This window comes from Talpa occidentalis, unplaced genomic scaffold (assembly GCF_014898055.3).
Source record: "Talpa occidentalis isolate TD23 unplaced genomic scaffold, MPIMG_talOcc4v2.1 talOcc4.3, whole genome shotgun sequence".
NCBI classification, from domain to species: domain Eukaryota; kingdom Metazoa; phylum Chordata; class Mammalia; order Eulipotyphla; family Talpidae; genus Talpa; species Talpa occidentalis.
The window spans coordinates 131,678,129-131,691,360 of NW_023603184.1; the positions used below are offsets into that span (position 1 = coordinate 131,678,129).

The 13,232-nt window shown below is 34.1% G+C and overlaps 1 protein-coding gene across 3 annotated transcripts in view; it reads right to left on the reverse strand.

The window, feature by feature from the left end:
- LOC119255187 (receptor tyrosine-protein kinase erbB-4) overlaps nucleotides 1–13,232 on the reverse strand; it is a 964,561-nt gene that overhangs the window by 192,600 nt on the left and 758,729 nt on the right. The window lies entirely within an intron of this gene.

A 13,232-nucleotide genomic window follows, 5' to 3' on the forward strand; every position in this document is an offset into this window, starting at 1 on the left:
TAGAGCGGGAAACAGAATAGGCAGACTGACTGAAATACAGTGCTGAGGGGTGCAGCGGGCGAGACAGGAGAGGTCTGTTCGCCATGTGGGTTGCTACAAGGACAGCGGGGATCAAACGGGCACTGCAGAGGCTGCTGACAGCTTCACAGTGCTGCGTTCAACCGCATGCGCCACCAGGGATGCCCAGCACTTGTTATTTTTATAAACCTTAGAGCACATCAGTAATGTGGGACTTTGCACATAGTAGGCACTTCATAAAAGTTTGTTAAGAACAAATTAAGTTTGTATATTTTACACATCTTTTTGAACTAAAAACAAGCGTTTACTGAAAACTTGTAACTCAGTAAATGGATATTGTGGGAGTTATAAACTGAAGTAGTCATTAAAATAAAATCAACAAATATCAACAGGCTTTTAGGTACTACACTTTAGTATGTGCATTATAAATTTAGTATAAGAGAAAAGAGTGTAATATAGATTGAAATATGCTCTTTTAAAATAAATATTAAATAGAAAACTGGAGAATATCACATTTTGAAGAATCTAAGAATAGAATAATTTTTCTTTAGGAAGACTATAACATTCATTAAGGGAATGAGTCTTGCACATTTTGAAATTATTTTTCATTTTAAAGGAACTTGATTTATTGCTTTATCTACCAAGGGAAAAACCTTTTCTGACTTTGTAATCAAACCTCTCATGTTCACAACACTCAAAAATCTTACACATGTTTCTTATGGCTAATTTACCACATGCATGATAAAGATGACAATTTTTTAATTGACAGGCCAAATTCACCTTTAGTTGTATGTATATATATACACTGGATATGACTGAAATCAAGTGGGTCCTGAGAACCTAATTATAAATTCTCAAAAAAAAAAAAAAGAAAGGAAAGAAAAAAAAAAAGAACTGGTTCCCTTGGCTATTTCCTTACCAGGAAACAAATGAAAAAGGGAAATTTATTTCTGACTATAAATCCCAAATGTTTCATTTTCATTTCCCCAAGTTAACTTTTTCACCTAGCTAAGCAGCATTTCCTGCTATTATTAGCTACTGGTCTGGTATCAGCTGACCAGTATCTGTCAAACTCCTTGCTTCAAAGAGCTTAGAGACTCCCAAGGAACTCCACATATGTTGGCTTCTGCTTGCAACCTCTAATTATTTCCTAACAAATAATGGAACACTTAAGTTCAGAGAGGTTAGATTAAATTTGTAAGTGGATCAAAATCTTAGATAAAACTGCAGTGGTGAGGATCACCATAGAAAATCATAAGCTTTTGAGTGTGAGAAAGAACCCTCGCTATGTATTTCCTATGCCAAACTGGTCTCATAATCTGACTCCCAGGAAGGTGCTCATTCATATTTTTAATCACACTGTGACAAGTGATCCATAAACTATAAGCTACAGGCACCCAAAATATGACTCCTTAAGAGCCATAACAGCATTTTGAAATGTTCAAAAGAAATTGTTGATATCTATTCCTTATTGGAAAAAAATAATTGAGTTATTTCCGTAGTATGTAAGATACAACTTATTATTTTATCAGGCTCAAAGAAGTATGTATTCTATGTTAATTATGTTATGGAAAGTGGTAATGATGAGATTTAAATGTTTATGTAATATGCATCAGAAATTTTTTTCTTGTACAATTCAACCATTTGTCTGAGGTTTTTATAGAAAGCTGTACACATAGAGTTTGATTTTCTAATGTTAGAGTTAAAATGGGTAATATAAATGCAACATGATACATGATACAATGATAAATAAAAGAATAATGAACAACAATAAGAAAAGGCTAAGCTTCAAGGCTCTGATGGCCAAGGATGCCTTTTGAGCTAAACTTGAATGCAATGGATTCAAAGTACCATTTTCAGGAACTCAGGGGGGAAAAAAATCTTAGAAGAAATGAAGCTATGAAGAACTACCACTTGTTTTGTGACTTGTAATAACCATCTCTCACTTAGATCCTGTGATCTCTTGGAGGAAACAGAGCAATGATGTGAGAAGCCTGTATACTTGGAGTTGGAGAACTCTGAGTTCAAATCCAGGTTATATCTTCGTTTACTGGCTTTGGAACGAGAAAAATTATTTAAATACTATAGGTAATCTTCATCCTTCTCCCAGTATAGGCTTGATAATACCCATCTGGAGACTTTCCTTTGGCTAAATCCAGATGCAGAGAATCATTTCTATCTTCACTTTATAATTTACAATATTGATTTTAACCTAACACATTAGGTTCTAGAAAATGTTTTAAAAATATGTCTGCTACTAGTAGTTGATCCATGGTAGAAGGTGATCAAGAAGGGCATACTGGACTGATCCCTTTTCACTCTGGCTTTGGTATGTTATAGAGTTAAAGTTTTTATCCAAATCCACCATAATCCCTTGCACAGATTAGTTCTTGCAGTTACAAAAGGGAGAGAAAAAATTTAATGCAAATAAAGTAATACCCATATTTATCCTTTTTTACATATTTGTAATTAATCTGGGTGGAAATCAGAATTACTGACTACTGTTTCCAAATGTGGGGTTAAAGTCTAAACATGAGCTCTCTCCCATCTGGGGTGATCTCTTTCTCCTTCAAAGGATCTTTTTACTACAATATGACCAGCAGCTAAGGATCATGATGGTATGGAGATAATATCTATAGTTTCTATTCATAAGTTTTTGGGCTATAATCAGATGCATTATCAATTTGTTTAGTTTATGACTAAACAGCTGTAGTTTGAGCCGAATGAGAAGTCCTTTTTATCATTTTAAGAAAATTAACATAAAATGTTGAGATATCCTTATGAAATTTTTGTACTAGCCAATTTTGTACTACCATTTCTAGCAACACCAAACATAGAATCATTCTTATGGACAGTTACTCAGTAGAGTAATGAAATTTGCAAAAACACACTAAAAACTACTTTGGAGAATATATTTGCATTTATCCATATGCCACGGTGGAATGGATATATGTAAATACACAAACATATATAACATGTATAATATATATAATATTTATAATTTAATATATTAATGATAAAACATCATATATTTCTACTATATATTAGTATATAAACTAATATGTATTAACATGTATTCACTGTACTATATAGATACACATATACATATATGTTTTATACTATTGCAAAAACACAGCACATCAAGCCCTTCATTTCTAAATCACTTCTGTATGAATAAGGAGAAAGCATTTATTTCCACAGAATGCAAACCAGGATTTTATTCAGATTGTCTCTTTCTCATGCAGAAAGAATACTTTGTATCCTTCAATCCATAAACATAGCATTATCAGTATCATATATATCAAGATTTGATATGTATGAAATTGCTGATTTTCTGGAAACTGCATTTCCTGGTTTTTATTTGTTTGTAGGAAAACTTCTACATGAACACTATGAATAATCGTCATATTATAAATAGTTCTTTCTATTAATGCAGTCAAAGTGCGAGGGGATTTTTCCTAACCTACTATAATTAGCAAATACTGTTCATATTGGCGTCAGAAACGATACATGATCAGTATAATTCTCTTCCAGCTCTCTGGTGATACAGCAATACACCCTCTACTCATGTATATAATTCACCAAATTGTAGAGTTTAGAGAGCTGGAAAATACCTACAATAATAAAAAAAAACAAAAACATATGCCTTTAACATGCTACTGATTTACATTTACCAAATCTGAATATTGGTACAGCAGACTACATGCTCATGAGATATATTCTTTCACTCACACACATTCAAGAAATGCTTTGGAAATACAGTAGCCAGGAGCTTACTAAGTTACATGTTGAAACTTAGAGCAACAACTTGTGGTGGATTTTAGTAGGCTTTTTTAGATGCATCAAGGGAGATATTAAGCCTATCAGAATGCAAAACTTGTCAAGTACTTTGCTTATTTTCAAACTTTTTAGTACCCCTAAGAAAATATCTCAAGTTCAAGATTCAGGATATCTACTAAATTCAGATTACTGATACTGACAATGATTTATAATTACCATAGTTAATTACTTTTATTTATTTTATCAGAAATCTGTGATAAATTCACCATTTCTTTCTTTTTATATAGAATCCCATCCTTGCATGCTTATTCCTACTGAAACAGGCAAGAAATAAGGAAGAGACTCTAATAACAGATTGTTACGGAAAAGCAAATTCTACCCATATTTCCTACAAAAGATCAGGAACTCAATATTAAGAAGAAGTTAAAAATAAAAAATTAGTAATATCCTCTCATATAGGGAAGCATTCAAGAGTATCCCGCTACCTGCCTGCAAACTGTCTAGAAAGGTCTACCAGCACATTCCCTTTTCAGAGGGCTTTGAGAGGGAACACTGAGTCCTACATAGTATACATCCTCAATGATATATGTTGGTAACCTATATCAAAATAAAACAGGAATAAGTCATATAAATATCTATCGAAAATGATCCAACTACAATATACAAAACAAAGCCTGGACTGTTGGGGAAAAGACATGAACTAGTTTGCAACAGAGAAGACTTGAAGGGAGAATGATGTCTTCAAAAAAAAAAAAAAAAAAGTGGGCCTCCCAGGTGGCACAGCAGTTGAGCCCTGGGTTGCGAAGCTGTCCGCAGCCTCTGCGGCACCGGTTCAATCCCCAGCTGTTCCCCGGCCACTGGAGGAGGGTCCCACATGGCGCACAGACCTCTCCTGCCGCCCGCTGCTCCCCTCAGCAGTGTACTTCGGTCCTTCTGCCTGCTCTGCTCCCCACTCTGGCTCTGGTGAATTCTCTCACCCTCCCACGCTTCTGACTGTACCCAGTGCTTGTATAAATAAATACAATAAATAAATAAATCTTAAAAAAAAAGAAACAAAAATCATTCATTAAATTAATCAATTACTTACTGATTCCTACCAATGTGTTCGCACTTTCCTTGCCATTAGATAGGCAGTAGTGGAATCAACAGACATTCATTGTTACTAAGGATCCTGTAATTTACAACAAAATCTAGGACAAATAAATATATAATAACCTATCATGATAGTTGCACAAAAATGGTTCTAAGTATTGTTAGTAGGTTTTAATCTAGATTAAGGATTGAGAGAATCAATTTTTGAGGAAGTTATCCTAACTTGAGAAAATAAGGAAAATACAGGAGTAGAAGAAAGTCAGAGAAGAAAAAGAAGACTGGGAAAGCAATTAGGAACTTTGGAAACTATGGATCTAGTTATTTGCTCTAGATTAGTGAAGCTGCTGACAGGTTTTATGTAGAAGCATAAAATATTCTTACACTATATTTAAAAGTAGGAATATCTAAGGGAATCTATTCTTAAAATCCAAGTTGAAGAAGTTGATGACTTAGATTAAGATGGTAGAAATGTAATACAAAAAGAGGTGAATTCTCTCCAATTGCATTTCTGATGTAGAATCAAAGCATTTGCTCTTAAACTGCAAGTGGTTGTGGGTTGTAACACTCAGGATAAATCCCAAATTTCTAATAGGGATAACAAATTGGAGGGAGAAACACATTATCTAAATATTGCAAGCAATAGAAATTTAGAAGAGATAAAAGAAATACATTTTGAGTGTGTAACACTTGAGATGCCCATGAGATTTCAATGTGGAAATATTAAGATCAGAGAAGAGATCAGATTCATAAAATAGATTTGAGATGGAATTTTATAATCTAGTAAGATGATCTATGGGGGATATACAGATTTAAGAGCAATCTAGAATATGGTACTGAGTAATATCAATATTTCTGGAATTGTTTATTGCTAGTCTAACTTTGAGATATAAGAAATTTGAAGATTTTTGTAAGCAAATTATTATAATGGGTCCTGAATCTAAATTGGCTGCAGAAGCAAAATGAGACACAAAAATCAATGAATAAGTGACACCTAAACAGGTAGAAAGTTCCTCAAGTGGGTACTACAGAAAAATGGGTACCCAGAGGGCAGGAGAATGTGAATGGAGAACATGGTATTCAGAATCGTGATTTTATATGTGATGTCATTTATGACAAAGTTCTATAGAAGTAACAGGATATATGCAAGGATCAGTGAAATAATCTACACAAGAATACTGTACCTAACACACCTGAAAAAAGGGGCACAAAAAAGATTGAATGTTAGTAGAAGGAACAAAACAATAAAAATAAGAGAAAAAAAATAATTAGAAATAAAAAAAAGACCAAACAAATGGCCTATGAAACAAAAAGTTGGTTCACTAAGAAGATTAAAAAAAAAATCATTAAACTTCTAGCTAAGCTAGTAAAGAAGAGCAAGGACATTAATAAGCAGAATCAGAAATAAAAGAGGAGAAATTACTACAGATGTCATAGGATTTAAAGGGTCATAAGAAATTACTATGAACAATTATACATGAATAAGCCAAATGACATTGAAGAAACAGGTAAATTTATAGAATATAGTTTGCCAAGATTAAACCAGGAGGAAAAAGAAGAGTTGAATAAAACAATCATAGTCATTGATGAAACAATCAAAAATCTCTTTTAAAACAAAGCTGATGGCTAGATGGCTTTACCAGCAAGTTCTATGAAACCTTTAAAGAATTTACACCTTGACCTCCCCTGGTGGCGCAGGTGGTTGAGTGCCACGCTGTGAGGCTGTCCGCAGCCTCTGCAGCACCAAGTTCGATCCCAGCCAGCGAGGGTCCCACATGGTGCGGCAGACCTCTCCTGTCTCACCTGCTGCTCCCCTCAGCAGTGTATTTCTCTGTTCTGTCTTCTTGTTCTGTTCCCCTCTCTGTCTCTGGTGAATCCTCTCACCCTCCCATGCATCTGGCCTGTACCCCAGTTCTTGTGTAAATAAACAAAATCTTTTAAAAAAATAAAGAATTTACACCTATCTCGCTCAGATTATTTCTAAAAATCCAGAAAGAGGTAATGCTTCCTAACACATTTTATGCTGCCAACATTAACCTAATTCTGAAACCAGGCAAGAGCTCAAGAACAGAAAATTATAGACCAATATCCCTGACAAATATTGATGTGGAAATCATCAACAAAATACTAGCAAATCCAATTCAACAATACATTATAAGGATTATACATGATGATCATGTGGGATTTATCCCAGAGATGCAAGGATAATTTAATATATGCAACTGAATCAATGAAAAAATTATATTAACAAGAAATAAAAATTGTATCATAATATCAATAGATGCAGAGAAAGCATTTGATGAGAGTCCACACCTATTCATGATAAAAACTCTATCATAAAGACCATATGTCAAAAACCTACAACTAATATCATACTCAGTAGTGAAAAATGAAAAGCTTTCCATTTAGTATTAGGAACAAGACAAAGATACCCACCTTTGCTACCTATTTAACTTAGGATTAGAGGTTTTAGCTAGAGCAATTAGACATCAGGGTATAAAAATAGTCCAGAATGGAAAGCAGTGAAACTATCATTATTTGCAGATGATATAATACAATATATTTATAAGCCTAAATACTTGGACAAAATGTTATTAAAAACAATAAACAAATACAGCAAAGAATGAGGTTACATTTACATAACAGAAAATTTAACAAAGCAAAATACTAAATAAGGGACCAGGAAAAAGACTAATTATAGTAAAGTAAAAATCAAAATCAACAAGCAACTATAAAACAGAGACACACTGAGGGGTTGGGGCAGGGAGAAGGGAGTAGGATCAAAACAAGGGGGGATGGGAATTGTATGGGGACTATAACCAAGATGAAAATGCATACATTGTGCAAAAAGTGAAAAATGATGTAAAAATATATAAAATAAAAAAATTTTGCTGCTAAACAAAAAAAAAATAACTTTTTTAGGTAAAGTTCACATACTATAAAATTCACTCATTTTAAGGTTAAGTGCAGGTGTATACCACATGATTTACAGCATAAAAAAAAAACTAGCAGATACTAATAAAGGAAATGAGACTGCTAAAGTTAAAAGGGAAGGTGATGGAGAAAAACATGACAGGGAAAATGATTATACTAGAAAAAATTATCATTTATAGAAAAAATTTGGGGAATTTGAAACATACATCTTTGAAGCTCCTGTGAACTGTATGAGTGATATGGCATCGGAAAGCTAAACTAAAATCAGTAAGATTCAGATAGGCAGTAAGTTGAAATGTGATGTATTAGACACTGAAACTTAGCAAGATTATAGAATTTTTTCCAATCCAAGCTTATCTTATTTTTAAGAAGAAATAAATTAGATCAAACATAAAAACATATGGGCAAATGTAATAATGTCAGCTAATAGTGGGCTTAAAAATAGGGGGAAAATCAGAGTAGTGGAAATTCAGGCAAGCTGAAGAGCCTGTCTGATTTGACCAGCTGAAGAGCCTGTCTGATGATCCCCAATTCTAGGAATCCTGCCCAAGAGCATCTCTTTGGAGATATGAACTCTGAACTCTGCACAATAAAATGAATAAAAACCAAAAGACAAAACACCCGTACTTTCCCAATAAAATAGTGCTCTTGGAAACAGGAACTAGTAGTGTGTATAAATGTAGGCATTCCTCTTATAAAGGGGGACTTTTGGAGTCATTTTCTTAATGCCTTTCAATGTGTTCTCCCTTCATGGGAATGAAGAATACACTAGCCATTCACTAAGAGTGTTATTATTGTCATTATGAATCCATTAGACATATTCAGGTGAGTTAAGTAACAGCCTTGTGACTAAATTGTCCTTCTTTTGCTTTTAATGCAGCATTTAGTAAAACACAAATTTCTCCTTATTTATTTTTTACTTATGGTAAAAAAAATAACAAAGTATAAAAGTCTTCTCCTTTGTCCTTGGATATCAATACAAGAGTTGGATGTAGTGAATTTTGAGTATAAAATTGATGGATGTGTGTCATTTGTTATAGCAACCAGGAAAGCACTGATATAACTGATACATCTAGTTGTAGTAGCTATTTAAATCTAGAATATTCTGCATTAAGTATAAAGTTGGGTGGACCCAAAAAGGTCTAATGCCTAAAAAGTGCATGTAATTTCCAGTTTCCATTGTCTTAGGAAGCTTTATTTTCCTTATATAAAAATGATACAAAGCACAAGCACCCACAGGAATATAAATACAAATATACATATATATTAATTTGCAAAAGATACATGTAGCATGGTTTTCGCAGACATTATTTTAGTCCTTTAACCTTGGGACACCATACCAATGTTGTACCAGCTGACTTCCACCAGCATTTTTTGTCTAATTACTTTTCTTCCTTAGTGAAGTCTATTTTGCCACCTTTACTAGGTAGGACAGGCAAAAGAATAAATACCCTTCTTTCAGTAGCCTTCAATCAAAGACTGATGGTTAGAATATGAATCCTTGCATCAGATCCCTTATATCTTTTATTCCTTCTATGTTAACCTTGAAGTAGGGTAACTCAAAGGAGCATGTCCTGCATGCAAGTGGAAAGCTCTGGTCACTCTTAATGGCAGTTGTCTATATTAGCTCCTCTCTTTCATTTTCAAAGTAACTTTCATTAAAATCCTTGTTTATGAAAGAACCCAAACTCTGTTTGGGGCTTGATCTGTCATACAAGTTTTTAAAATGATCTGCAGACCTAATAGATATGTTAAAATGTAGATATATATTTGCCATAAAATTACAACAGCCTATTTTAAAAAACTGAAGGCCACCATTAATTTTGCTGGGATATGTTATCCTTCTAATATATTTTTTAACCTCTCTCTCTCTCTCTCTTTTTAAAGATTTATTCATGTATTTATACAAGCACTGGGTACAGTCAGAAGTGCGGAAGGGTGAGAGAATTCACCAGAGTCAGAGTGGGGAACAGAACAGGCAAACCGACTAAATACGCTGTACTGCTGAGGGGAGCAGGGGGCACAGCAGGAGAGGTCTGCTGTGCCATGTGGGACCCTCGCTGGCGGCCGGGGATCGAACTGGCGCTGCAGAGGCTGAGGGCAGCTTCGCAGCCCAGTGCTCAACCGATGCGCCACCAGGGGAGGCCCTCCTTCTAATATTTTGAGAGAAGTCACAAAAATAGTAAGAGATGTCTTGGCTTGGTATCTATTGAAAATTGCTAATAGTGCCTATCCAGTTAATCTTTTAGAATTTATTCACAAGATAAGAAAGGTTTGGTCAAAATATTTCCTTATTTTTTATTAATCTTAAAAAAGAGCAGATTCCATAGTCTGTTGGTCACCAAATTCATCATTCATCTAGGAAAATGACTCCTTGCATAGCTCAATCAACCTCATCTAAAATTCAGCACAAATCTAAGACTTCAAGCTGCCATCCCTACTCCTGTTTCCATGGGAATGGGCCAGATCAGAAACAAAAACTGGATGGGGTTAGGAGCTTTCAAGTAATCATTCAAAATCATGATGAGGTTTTTAGAGCTTCTTTCTTAGGTGATTATTTTGTAGCCTCTTAACCCCCTTTTTCCAGTCTGTTTCCATGGAAATATGACAGAAATGACTGTCCAAGCTGCTAGCAGAGATTACTAGCATTCTTGTGAATTTCAGCTTTGGCTGTCATCTAGGCTGGGCAAAATCTTCTTTCTATCATTTTCACATATTAACCTATACTGTTTCTACTCTCTGTTATTTTTTTATAATTTTTACTTTCTTTGAAGATTGCTTTCACAAATCTACACCTATGATCAATATCAAATTGATTGAGATCACTGAAAAAGACTTCAGTTTCCCATTTTAATACATGAATCAGACAATAGCTGCAGAGAACCATAACTTTTAGAAATAAAGAAGGAAACATTACTTGCTTGCTAAACTGTTTGTTAAATAAGTGTTGGTAGATAAGCAATAAGGTGGTATTTTAAATATTAGCGACCAGTAAAGCAAGGCACCAACTGATCAAAACAGCTAGTTCTCAACTAATTATGCACCAAATTATTGACCATAATTGATAACTAGCTAATTATCAGTCCGTTTATAGAGCCAAATTATTATTATAATCAATAAGATAAAGGATTAGCATCCTACCCAAATAAATTATCCAAGGTAACAAACTAAGCTCCTATAAAACCCACATGGGAGCTTACAAGAAAAACCAGCTTACAAGAAAATCCATCTTATGAAAAATTGAAGTGTACAAGCTTGCATGATCTTTCATATGAAAGTCATTGGAAAATCACAATCATTCTTATTATTGAAGACATTATGTAAAAGATGGAATAGGAACATATATAGGTCTTTTATAGAAACCTTAGATCATGTGTTGAGTGTGAAAAATAATAGCATGCTACATATATAGTATTTTTCTGTCCTACCTTCTAAAATTTGCTGAGTGGTTTACCTACAATTTTTGATAGGAGAAATCTCAAAGTTGTGTTGACCTGATAAATTAATTTTACTCTTTAGAACTTTCTTATTCTTTCCTTGGACCTTATTTTTTGAACCCATTAAGTGTTGAACTGAAAAAAAAAAGTAAATTTTAATGGACAGTTATCTGACTTAGGTTCTTATTTAAATTTAAGAAAGACTGGGTCTCACTAGTGCACAGGGGTTAAGTCTCAGAGCTATTATCACTACAACCTGAGTTTGATCCTGAGTAGGGAGCTAACCCACATGGTGCAGCAGACCTCTCCTGTCTCACCTACTGCTCCCCTCCACAGTGTATTTTGATCAATACACCTGTTCTTCTCCTCACTCTGTCTCTAGTAAAACCTCTCACCCCCTGCATCTTTGGTCCTTACCCCAGTTCGCTTACACATAAAGAAATAAGTCTTTAAACATACAAGGAATCCAAATAGGGAAAGAAGAAGTAAAACTATCACTATTTGTAGACGATATGATAATATACATAGAGAACTCTAAAAACACAGAAAAAGTACTCAAAATAATGAACCAGTTTAGTAAAGTAGCAGGATACAAAATCAACACACAAAAAGTCAGTAGTCTTCCTATACACAATCAATCTGAAGAAAAAGAAATCAAGAAAACCATCCCTTTCATAATTTAAACAAAAAAAAAAATCAAAAACTTGGAAATAAACCTAACAAAAGAGGTGAAGGACCTATACAAAGAAAATTATAAAACACTGTTAAAAGAAATAAAAGAAGACACAAAGAAATGAAAAGATATCCCCTGCTCATGGATTGAAAAAATTAACATTATTAAAATGTCCATCCTACCAAAAGCAATATACAGATTCATTGCTATTCCAGTAAAAATTGCAATGACATTCTTCAAATAAATCGAACAAATACTGATGAAATTCATATGGAACCACAAAAAACCACGAATAGCCAAAGCCCTACTGATGAAAACAAAGAAGAAAGGAGGTATCGCACTTTTAAACTTCAAGCTATACTACAAAGCCATAATAATTAAAACAGTTTGGTATTGAAACAAAAACAGAGACACAGACCAATGGAACCAAATAGAGAGCCCAGAAATAAAACCACACTTATATGGACAACTGATCTTTGACATAGGAGCAAAGAATATGCAGTGGAACACGGACAGTTTGTTCAATAAATGGTGCTGGGAAAACTGGACCACCGCATGCAAAAAAATGAAACTAGACCACTACCTCTCACCATGCACAAAAATCAACTCAAAATGGATAAAAGAATTGGAAATAAGACATGAAACTATAAAATATATAGAAGAAAATATAGATAAAACACTATAAGACATATATTGCAATAAAATCTTTAAAGACTCATCACCCCAAGCAAAGAAAGTCAAGGAAAAGATAAACACCTAGGATTATATCAAACTGAAAAGCTTCTGCACAGCAAAAAAGACATTAACTAAAACAGAGAGACACCCCACTGATTGGGAAAAAATCTTTGCATTCCAGTCAACTGATAAGGGACTAATCACAAAGCTATACAAAGAAATCACATGACTCAACAAAAACAAAATAAACAATCCAGTCAAGAAATGGGCAGCAGAATTTAAAAGACATTTCTCCAAAGAGGAAATGCAAGTGGCCAATAGGCATATGAAAAATTGTTTAACGTCCTTTATACTCAGGGAAATACAAATCAAAACCACATTGAGATACCACCTTACACCAGTAAGAATGGCACATATCAAAAAAACAAGCAACAACAAATGTTGGCAAGTATGTGGTGAAAAAGGAACTCTCCTACATTGCTGGTGGGAGTGCAAACTGGTCCGACCACTATGGAAACTGTCTTGAGGTTCCTCAGTCTACTAAAAATGGAGCTACCATATAAGCTGGCAATTTCACTTCTAGGGATCTACCCAAAGGACATAAAAACACTGATTGAAAAGACCAC